Source organism: Convolutriloba macropyga, chromosome 3, assembly GCF_964194025.1.
Source record: "Convolutriloba macropyga chromosome 3, txConMacr16.3, whole genome shotgun sequence".
Taxonomy (NCBI): domain Eukaryota; kingdom Metazoa; phylum Xenacoelomorpha; order Acoela; family Convolutidae; genus Convolutriloba; species Convolutriloba macropyga.
In genome coordinates this window covers 77,046,211-77,058,808 of record NC_134470.1, presented here as the reverse complement: position 1 = coordinate 77,058,808, position 12,598 = coordinate 77,046,211, and positions in this window count along the sequence as shown.

Genomic DNA, 12,598 nt, shown 5'->3' with positions numbered 1-12,598 from the left:
AACATTATAAAAGACATTAGAAATTATTATGAAACTGAAACTAAAAATTATGATAAGAAGTTAAGTAGATATAAAAATTATATTAACGTAGCTGAGATAACAGAAATACTATTATCATCAATTGCAACAACAGCAACAACAACATCAGTTGCATTAACAGGTATAGCATTACCTTATTCTATACCCACAGCTTTTGCTACAGCAACTGTTTGTGGTTCATTATCAAAAACAATTAATACTAAAATAAGAAATAAAATTATAAAGTATTCACAAATGTATATTCTAGCTAAACAGTTTAGTGATAAATTTAATAAACTATATACTAAATCAATGAATGATAATAAAATAGATAATGATGAATATAATGAATTAGTCAAGGTATATGAGGATTATAAGAAGAACAAGAAAAATAAATTAAGTGTTTTTTTAAACTAAAGTTATTAGTGTTTAGTAATAACAATGTCTTTAGTAATAATAATATTAGTAAAAATATTTACTGATAATCGTAATCATGAACATAAACATAAATATAATCATGATCAAATAATTATCTTTTCTTTGTACCTAAGTATAAACCTCTTCCTTTTTGTACTACCTTTATACCTTCACCAGTAGTTGCAAATTTAATTAAATCAGTTGAGGCTGATAAAGCAGCTCTAGGGTTTCTAGATGCCGCTGCAGTTCCTATTTTACTTGCAATCTCTAATGCTCTTATTGGATTATTAGCAACTTTCTTTCCAAAGTTAACTGTAGCTCTACCAACACTTTTAAAGAAATCTTTCAATCCCTCTGCTTCTATTGTTGCATCAGATACTGTCATTGATTTATTTCTATTACACTTAACACAATTACCTTTTAACATCTTAGTTCCTTTGGCTGAGATCCGTGAAGCGGGTTCCCCGATAACTCCTCTTATGTTATTAGTGCCACTATAATGTCTGCCACCAACACAATATGAATTGGTTTTGAACTTATTTAAAAGACTCATTTCTATATATAAAAAATAATGGAAGTTAAAAAGTATAATCCTTTTGTTGTTAAGACTAAACGGGTTTCACCCGCGAGTTGCGTACGGGTTTCACCCGCGAGCGAAGCTCGAAGACTAAGCCTAAGATTAAACCCAAACCACAAACTAAACTTGAAGCTAGAGGCTTATGGCATAGCATGGACGGAGTCCTATCTCTAGAGAATAAAAAGAAATTAGATACTATTTATGCTAAAGGTTTTGTTAAGACTAGTAGGAAACAATGATAAGGACTTTAACTATAATTACATCTATGATATGATATCAACCATCTTATTACCATCACTACTAACACTAATAACCTTTCTGGTTAATACTAATGCATGACTTATAACATCGGCAACTGCAGCACTAAATTTAAAATTAAGTTGTATTGGTTGTGGACCTATATGATCACTTTGATATCTAGTATCAAATACATATATTCTATAACTACTTTTGAATGTTCTATGATTTATATACGGTTTTATATTATATGGTAGCCCATTATAATCTTTATTAAAGCTAACAATCTCTTTAAAAGCCTCATTATAATTATCAGTGCCATAATTAATATTCATTCTATCTTCGGGATAAAACTCACTACCAATCTTACAATAACGTTCAGTAACATTCATTATATGAAAGGTACTTGCATCATGAGTTTGTTCATTAACATTATTATTTTCAAAACCAACTATTATATATTGTGGTCTTTCCATACCACTTTCCATACCTAGATCAAACAAGAAATTAGTAGCATTAGGTACGTTCTTATAAAATGTTTTTCTTTCATAATAACCGTAGTCTATATTATTCTTTTTGTTTAATCCTTTCTGTACAATAATTCTATTGTCATTACTAGGATCAATACTAGGCACACACCATGATATATCTCTAATTTCTATATTACCATCATTAGCTACTGCATCAGCACCAGCATTAATTCTATATAGAGCTCTATCATTATTATTTCTTTTCAATATTAGTTTTAATCCTAAACCATATATAATCTTTTTTAAATCATTCACAAAACCAAATAGATCACTCATCTTAACCATCATATACATATGACCTCGTTCTGCAGCAATATGGTCACCTTTAAGTTGACTATCTCTATTACCTTGATTTCTTACAAAACCACACTCATATTCATCATCAGTACTAGTTAATAACTTATACATCAATAGATTAGGATGACAATGATCTATATATTCAATGGTCCTACCACCACTAGTTTCAAGTTTAACTGAACTAAACAATGCCATCATACCATAATTAACTAATCTAATATTAGCATTATTAGCAAATACACCCCCAGCATCATCTGATACAACAAACTCTATCTCTAGATATGAATCGTGTATATTTAAATGATTCTCTTCTCTATTGAGTATAATATTAATGTTAGTATTGATTGTATTCATTGTTGCCAGATTATTTGGTTTATACTTTATAATCTTACTTTTGTGTATATCATTATTATAACCATAAGTTGCATCCAAATTAAAATCCATTTTTATAAACCAAAAAGTTTAACTATAATTATCAGGGAACCTGCTTCGCAGATAACTATAGCTATGACTATAACTATGACTATGGGGCTTCACAGATGTTTCACCATAACCAAAGCTATCAGGGAACCTGCTTCGCAGATAATTATAACTAGAAATATAATCTTATATTTGAATATAAAAAAATGACAGACAATTTAATCTTATGGGAACTACAAAAGATACATGAAGCTCTAACTAAAACTAAGGAAGAACACACACTTAACTTTAGAATGATAAAGCCAACAGAAAAGTTTAACTTTAGTTAACCTATACTTAATAAAACAACATTAGGTTTAATTAGATTATCAGTTTATAACTCAGTGTTTAATGTGAATAGAATGAACAATCAACTCATATATGATACCCAAGGTGAAACATGGTCAAATACCCGTCTTTTAGGTATTACACCAGGTGCATATGAATTATATGAAATAGCAGAATTAATAAAAGAAGAAACTAATGGTAATGTTATAATAGAAATTGATAAGAATACAATGAAAAGTTTAATGGAAGTAAAACAAGGTGCAATTAACTTTGACATAGAAAATTCAATAGCCCCATTACTAGGATTTAGAAAAATAGTTTATAATAAAGGTAAAAATACATCTCAGAAAATTGTTGATATTATGGGTTTTAGTAATATTAACATTCATTGTAATGTGATATCTGGTGTTAAAGATAATGGTAAGGATACAGACATATTATATACTTTTAATCTAACTGAACCACCAGGTTACTTGATAAATATTATACCAACTAATATCTTATATCAAAATGTAACTAAAGATAGAATAGAATATATAGAGTTTCAGATTAAAGATGAGCATGGAAGACCTATAGACTTTAATGGTGATGTATTAAGTTTTACTTTACATCTAATAGAGTTAGCAGACCGAAGGTCTGTTTGATTTAGTTACAGACTTAGACTTAGACTTTACTTAGACTTAGGCTTAGACATAGTCATAGATTTAGACTTAGACTTAGACTTACACTTAAACTAAACTACAAAACTCTCCGATCCCAATTAATTCTTAGTTTACCATTAATATTTTTATTTTAGTTATATCAATGACAATGTAATTATAAGGCTCTTTCCATACCTTATTACATATATTAGCAAAATCATTATAACTAAGTTCCACATTATTAAAGAAATCTTGATATATAGATATGAGGGTTTTACCTCTCTGTTCAAATAAAATAAATAGATTACAGTTCTCTCTAACACTCTGCCTATCCAGAGAGAACAGGTTTTGATTAAGATATATCATATTACAATTATTATGTCTACCCCTACAAAAGTATTCATTAATAATTGGTTCTTTGGCTCTAACATCATCGAATATCATTAGTTTCTTTAAATCTTTGGGTAGTTTATCAGGAGATGGTAAATCTTTTATATCTTTAATAAATTCTACATTTGCTTTTGGGTTTATTCTTTCTATACCATGGTACTGATCACCAGTAGTTCCAATGATGTATAGCTTATCAAAATATGTACTAGCTAGAATTAGTTTTTTCAATAAGAATGTCTTACCACATTCACTAGGACCAGATATTATACATCTAAAGTTATCTGGGAATTCAGCTTCAGTAATTATATCATCATCATTTAGCCATGATTGTAGATCATCATTTATGTTTACAGATATATTATTAGTAGGACTATTACTATTGCTATTCCTATAAGATTTACTCCTTTGATATTTTTCATCAAATAGATCTGCAAAGCAGGTCCCCTGATATATAAAATTATCATTATCATTATCCTTATCATTATCATTAACATTATCATTATCATTATCATTATCATTATCATTAACATTATCATCTGTGAAGCAGGTTCCCTGATTAACATTATTAGCAAAGCTACTTTGTAGATCATTAGCATTATCATCAACCTTATTAGCAAAGCTACTTCGTAGATCTTTACTACAACCTAAACAAAAACACTCATTATACATTCCTGGATATTTACATTGATTAACTAGAATATTCAAAGCATTGTTAATTCTAAATCCTCTATCAATAAGATAGATCATGTATAAACAATAAGCCCCACAATAAGATTCATCATATTGTTGTATTCTTTCATTAGAGCCTAGATTGACATACTCTTCTAAGAATAATGGAGGAGTTTCTATACCAAAACTATCAAAGTAATACACTGGACCACCTTCTCTTCTTATAACTAAAACCCAATGTGTACCTTCAGTTGGATGTAAATTTACAATAATGTTGGAGTTGGGTTCACTTATGTTATTTGGAGTGTGATCTCTCATTACAATTTCAATTGGTGTTAGACTTATATCTTTACCTATATCTTTTATTCTGATATCACTCATAGCACTATTATCAATATTAAAATTATTATTGAATTCCTCAAAAGTTAGGATAAGCATTTTCTTATAAATATTATTAATGTTTAATTATAACTCTAATTATTGCGAAGCATCGGTGGAACCGTTACACGGATGGTCGAAGACCCATAAGTCTAATTATAAGTTTAATTATAAGTCTAATTATGGCTAAGCATGGTCGAAGACCCATAAGTCTAATTATAAGTCTAATTATGTCTATATTTATCTATGTTTTCATTTATAAAAATGGAGACAGGTAGCGTGGTTATAATTTTTATTTTCTTAATTATATTTTGTTTTATAGCATATGATTCAATACCGAGTAAATATGCAAAACTAGAAGAAAGCTTTGGTGGATTTATGAATAGGAGTCTAGTTAGATTTGAATATGAAAAGTCACCATTACACACCATTGTCTATGGTGGAACTGGTACGGGTAAAACATATTTTGTTAGACAATACTTAAAATTATACTCAGTCCAAAATCAAGATCCGCGAAGTGGTTACACCGATCAGGATCAAAATCAAAATCAAGATCAAAATCAAGATCAAAATCAAGATCAAGATCAAGATCAAAATCAAAATCAAGATCAAAATCAAGATCAAAAACAAAATCAAAATCAAGATCAAAATATAGTTATAGTGTGTAAAGATGACAGAGACTGGATAAATCCCGAGACTAATAAGTTTTATACTGGATTTAATATATGTGATATGAATATGATCACAAAAAACAATATGCAAAAATTTCGAAATTGTGTAATAGTACTTGATGATATGGGTGATAAGTTAAATAAGGATATAGACTATTATTTTACTGAAGGTAGACATTATAATATTCAAATGATTGTAATGTGTCATAAACCAGCTCAAATAAATAATACAGCAAGAATGAGTTGTAATACTATTTATTTAACAACTTATAATGGATCTGATCTATTTAAAAACTTTAATGAGATATATAAATGTGAACATGACTTTAGTAAAATAATTAATGAGTTAAATAGTAACCATTATAATCGTACAGACGGAATGTCAGATGAACTTCGTTATGGTATAATTAAATATAATAAGAAAGAAAATACTTTTATTATTATTAATAGTAATAGAACAATGATATATGATTCAAGAGTTGGTTTCCTTGATTTAAAAGCTCTCAGTTTAAAAGATGAGTTAGGAAGAGAAGATATAAATAAACTTATAGCATATATGAAACCACTCATGATAAATGCAACAGATAGAAATACTATTAGTCATGATAATTATCTGTTTTATTTTAATAAACTTCTTACATTAAAAGGTATTAAAATACAGAATGATGTTTTAACTCAGGAAGTGGTTAAAGCAAATGGTCTTAGATTATTTTCAACTATTTTAGGTATTATAAGTTCAGGTTTAATTATATATAATTTCATGAGTCCTGATATAACAGTAAGAATTGCCGGACATGTGGCAACTGCAGCGAGTACTATGTTGAATAGGGCAAACACTTTGATTAATGTTGGATTTGGAGAAGATCTGCGTGACCTACAAGAAGAACATATAAATCAGCAAAACAGTTACATTGATCAATGTAACTTTAACTTCGTCAATGAAAAGACGGGGATTTTGAATAAAAGAGGAGGAAGTTTTTTAACCGATCTATATAAAAATAATGAAGAATTTAGAGAAGAGATTATAAACTTTGTTAGAGATAAAAAAGAATTAGACCTTGAATTGATTTTAGATGGAAGATGTAAAACTAATACACTCAATACGTTAGGAAATAAATATTTAGTAGACTGTATCACATCTAAAGATAATACTAAAGATTTAATTGAGATATTGGCTAAATATTTAACTAGTAGTTAGTCAAATATCTACCTATTATAAATGGTTATAAAATGTTTAGAGTGTAACTACAAATGTGGAAACATTGCTTGTTTAAAATATCATTACGAATCATGTCATAAAGATAAAATTGATAAATGTATATGTGGTAATATAAAAATAAGTGCTATTTGTGCTAATGATTTTTCTCCATGGGGTTGTTCTTTAAAAAATGAATCTAGCTCTAGTTCTGGTTCTGGTTCTAGCTCAAATTCTAGCTCTAGCTCTAACTCTAGTTCTGATTCTGGTTCTAGCTCTAGTTCTGGTTCTGGTTCTGATTCTAGTTATAACACCAGTTCTAACTCAGACCCTAACCCTAACTATAACTCAGTCCCTAACCTTAACCCTAACCCTAATCCTAACCCTAACCCTAATCCTAACCCTAACTATAACTCAGAAGTATTAATCAGTGAAAGGGACGAAGTCCTTGGTACCCCAACTGCCCCGCAGATCAGAAATTGTAATAAATGTAATTATATAAAACCACTAACTGATTTTGATGAGAGTAAGTATACATGTAGAAGTTGTACTTCAGCTAAAGTTAATTGTCCATATTGTGCTTCTATTGTGAGATATGATGGGATACGAGCCCATGTAAAGAAACAGCATCCAGGTGTAGAATTAACTAAAGGATTTAGTAGAAATCTAACTGAAAAACAAAATTCTAGAACTGAAAGTACTTTAGCCATTAGACAAAATGAAGAAGACTGCTCATGTAAATATTATGATTTTGTATTATTTCTAATTAATAATGGAATAAATATAGAAAAAGTAAAAGAAAATATAAATTTATTGAAAAGTATAGATAATTTGAAATAAAAGTATAAAAAATATAAAAAAAGGGAATCACTCCTTAAGAGTGAAAAGAGCGATATTCTCTACTGGGGGATCATTCCGAATAAGAGTGAATCGCTCTTAAAGAGTGAAATGTAAATTTTGCTTTAATTTTTTAATTTTTTTATCTTATTTTTAATTTAAATTAATTTCTGATTAATTATTGATCCAATATAGAGAGAATATAGAGAGAATATTCAAGAAGACATTGAAAAAAAAAAACACTTATCACTGTGTTTCTACCGATCTCAGTGTTTTTGACTGTATACCCATCACAGTGTGTCCCATATACAGTCTCACAGCAGGGATCTGCGAAGCAGTTTCACTGATCATCCTTTTTAAGAACTGTGAATTTGGTTTTTTTTTGTTTTTTTTTTATCTCACTTAGTTTCATAGTTTTTTTTTCATCAGAATCCTGAAAGGCGGCATCGCCTATCGGGGGACGTTCACTGGAGTCAGTGAGGAAGGAACCCCAAACCTTCCTTTTGCTAAAGCAACTTAACTAGACTCGATGATTTAACCACTACGCCAAGTGAGACAGGAAGTTTTAGTTTAAGATTGGTTAAATATTGATTAGGGGAATATATGAAAATTTTAATTATTTTAATATTTTCATTTTTTGTTCAAGTTTTTTTTCGCAATTTGGTTTTACGTGCTTCGTAGTTTTATACTAGTACTGGGATACGTCCACCGGAGTCGGTGGGGATCTGCGAAGCAGTTTCACTGATAGAACCCGAACTATCCGTCTGATAATGGTTAATTACCAGCTTAACTCTGTACTAGTGGTTTGCACTAAGTGAGACAAGAATTGATAGTTTTTAATTGTATAAGAAGTGAATATAGAGTGAATATGTAGTAGTGTAAAAAACAGGGAAATTAAATAGCAGACGACTTGGTTTATTTTCCGAATATGTATATGTCTCCATGGCTCGGGGGCCCGGAGGCCACCATATACACATTACTCATAGTGTTTTACTGAACTAACGTGCGGCTTCGGACTCTTAGACTTTAAAGTAGTGCTCACATTTTATTTCAAAATCACACAATTAAAGACAGTGTTTTTGACTACTAATAATTACTGTCCGGCTATCATTAACAGCAAGCTGTCAACAAGGCTTATTTATAATGAAAACCACATTTTAGTTCCGACAAATGGGCTTTGCTCTTTCCAGAAAAACCCGCTGCCCAAATTAATTGTCTTCGTGAATATTGTGCCTTTGAAACGCCTACTAAATTACAGAATGTTTTTTTAAACATTGAAGTCATTCAAACCATCAAATTACTATCTGTTCGCTCTATAAGCTATAAATTTATCCGACTATAACTATATTGTTTTCAACAAGTTTGGGTAGAGACCGTACCGGCCAAGTATTATTTGGCAATAAATTTTCAATTAGCTTTTGTCAACTGCCAAGGTTGGTCTGCCCAGTTCCCTTAACGTCAGGGGTATGTTTCGAATGAACCCGTTCAATCCCCCACTAAGTAATGGGGAAAAGTTACGGAGAGTAGCGAATTGAAGCGGTGATTTGTAATTGAGTAAATATGTCTAAGATCGCAAATACAGATAAAAATGTCAAAATAGTTGAGATATTTACTGCTCCATTTCAATTAAACCCAAAATGGATTGGTTGTTACCTTAAATTTATCCAGATTTAATCCCCACCCCGAATTCAGACATGGCCAAACCTGAATATTTCGAAATGGTATTCGCTTGACACTTTTGGGTTAAAATACTCTGCGAAGTTTGTTGTCAGCAAAAGCGAATGTCAAAATAATCGTGTTTTGATTTCGAGATATAAAACACGTCTTTTCATGCCCTGTTAAATTTCGAATCGCTCAGTGGACTTGAATTGTTCACGCGACTTGTGATCGAAATTGGCATGAATGCTTCTGATCTTGAAGATATGTCATGTCTGTTTAAGATCAACGTTGACACAAGTCAACTGAACAGAATCTCTAATATCTCTGCTACCTTTGATATCTAACTGGTCAGGTAGAAAAGCCCTTCTAGGTGATATCTATCGGTTGTTCTAAGATTGGGTCTTTATTGGGAGATATTTACGGTACTTGGAGGTGGTGGTGGTGGTGGGGGGGGGGGGCAGGAAGGGTTAAGTTAAAAGTTAGGTGGTGTGCGGACGACAATGAAAAAGATCCCTAAATTTTTTCAGTTTATCCCAAAATACCAACCCCCCCCCTCTCCGGCGTAAGTATTCCACAATGTAGGGGCGCTCCAATTTTATTTAAACGATAAAAAGTAAACTGGTGAAAAAATCATCTTTCTAGATGTTTATAGAATCAGATTAAAGTGATGACTGCCCGTGTTGAGGAATTTCGTTTCTCACCTTGTAAGAAATCGTTGTTTTTTAATTTTTTAATTGTTTTTCTTTGACAAAAACGATCAAAGCTCTTGTTTTTGTCGGTTTTTCGTCGTTTTACACTTTTAAAACACGATCGTTTTTTCGTCGTAATTTTTTGTAAGAAATCCTCATTGTTGCAAATCGATTGTCGTTTTTTTTTCGTCGTTTCTTACATGTGGATCGTCGTTTTTTTCGTCGTATCTAAAAACTAGGCTCAAACTCTATCTCAAAACAAAACTGTATATGCAAATAGGAAACTATTTTTCTTACTACAAACTAGCGTACAGACCCCTACCATAATGGGACGGACAATTCGTTCCATTTTACGCATCGTTTATAAGAAAATGCATCTTAAAACAAGTAGAACTGGCTCAAAATGTGAAATAAGGTTACATAGATTTGTGTGGAAAATGTGTCAATTTTTTGTCCCCAAATTCCACAAAAAGGCCAAATTGGCCAATTCAATTTAGATTCCCACTTTAAAATTACAGTATTGCACAGCTTGCGGTATTCAATTTCGACGTCCTTTAGAATCCACAAATAGGCAAGTAGCTAAAATTCGTTAAAGAAGCCACTAACACGACATCAAAGACGCTTTCGAAACAACAAAGCAAGCCGAAAATGCAAAAAATTCAAACTACATAGTGCATAGCTATTAAAACAGCATTATGAGTTAAGCTTTTGTACATTATTCATTTGATTATATAATTTATATTTAGTTTGGAGAATAGCCACATGCGAATAAAATTTTTTACGTTATAAGTAATATCTTTTTTATATATTACAGACATACAAAATTTTATTGATAAAATTTAGACAAATCTGCGATGATATTTTTGTATTTTTTCGGAGCCAATATAAAAAGACCAGCTCGTGATGCTGGCAAAACTAATCCCTACAAGGTAAAATAAGCTGAGCTTTTGTTTTTTGAAAAATGCGAAAAATGTTAATAACGTCTGAGGAATCCCACCCCATGAGGAACGATAAGCACTTAATTTTTTCTGTAAAATCTTTTTGCATAAATGGTGATAAATAATTATGAATTTCACAAGAATCCCATTGTACTAAAAGTAGATCAGTAATTATAACTTTCTGGAGAATTTATCTGCATAAAAAAGTGTAAATCAATTATTAATTTCCAAAAAAAACACTCTGTAAAAAACCTGTAATGTGAAATGAATGATTTCTGAAAAATACCCAATGTTTGATCAGAATTCAATGGTTTTTTCTTTCTCCTACTGTTTTTTCATTTTTTAAATCGAATTGTAATAAACCTTTATGTTGTCAATGTTTACAAATCATTATTGAGAAGAAAATAATCCAATCCGTTCTTCATGTCTTGTTGGAAATTATGTCATCAATTGTTTAAAAAATATGATGAAAAATAATCATATTTTGATTTTTTTGTGAAAATTTTTACAGTTAAAAAATAATTATTTCGTAATTTTTTTTCGAAATTATTTATCCGATTTGGGCAGCAGTTACAACCAGTTTTGAAGATGGATTACTGCCGTTTTGATAAAAACCATCGCAAAATGGAAAACCTTTATTTACCAAAAACATACTCAAGTGCTTAATTGAGGAACTTGGTGTCAATATTTGTCACCATATTCCAAAAACTACCCCAATTTTTGGAATTTGTGTTGATCTTTTTAAAGTTTCTTGTGATATGTGAGAGCGCCAATCTCTAATGATAATCCCTCAAAATTAAAGCATTAAAACGGTTAGTCTTCTTATTTTGCAATAGTTCACAGTAATTAGCACTATTTCGAATCATTATTATTCCCTTCCAATTGAATTGCTTTATCCCGGCCAAATTTTGCCGGGACCAAAAAGTTAATTTTTTCATTATCCCCGCATTTTGGTATCGGTTTTATCTTTTAAAGTTTGTTGCACTCTATATGATAAAAATAGTTGCGAAGAATGCGTTATGTCACAAATCAATTTTCTGCTGGGGTAGTAGTGTCCATATGAGCTGAGCATTAACTACCTAGCTGTCAAAATTGATCAATATAATGCAAATAGCAACATGTTAGTTGTACAATGTAAGTCCTGCGCAGCCAAAAAAAATTGTTTTCCAAGCAACCTAAAACTAGGTCACTGGCGCTATATCAAAATTTTATCTCAAATTTCAAAAACTTCATTTTATTTTTTTTCGGCATTCTTTAATTAAGTAAATGAATTGTTTTTATTAGTTCAACAGGAGATGACAGATATTGCTGTGCAATTTTTTGCAAAAATAAAGCACATAAATTGAAAATTATAGTTTTGTTGCCGTGTAATAATAGTTGAAACTTAGAGACCATCTTATCAGAGGTTTTGAGCAACCCTTTTTACTTATTTTCTAATAAAAAATCTTAAAACCAATACAATTGACAACCAATCTCCAACGATTGACCAGTGACTTCACCATAAAGGTTACTGTGATGCAAAACATGATAAATAAAACAAACTGTACGAGATCAATCAAATATGTCAGTTTTCGCAATTTTTACTCATTTTTGCTCGAATTTCATCATTTAAACTGAACCAAAAATGGCGCCTGAGATTTAGAATTAATTTCTAATGAAGAAATTTATTTATTTAATTATTTTACATACTCTTCTTTTCTGACTCAAT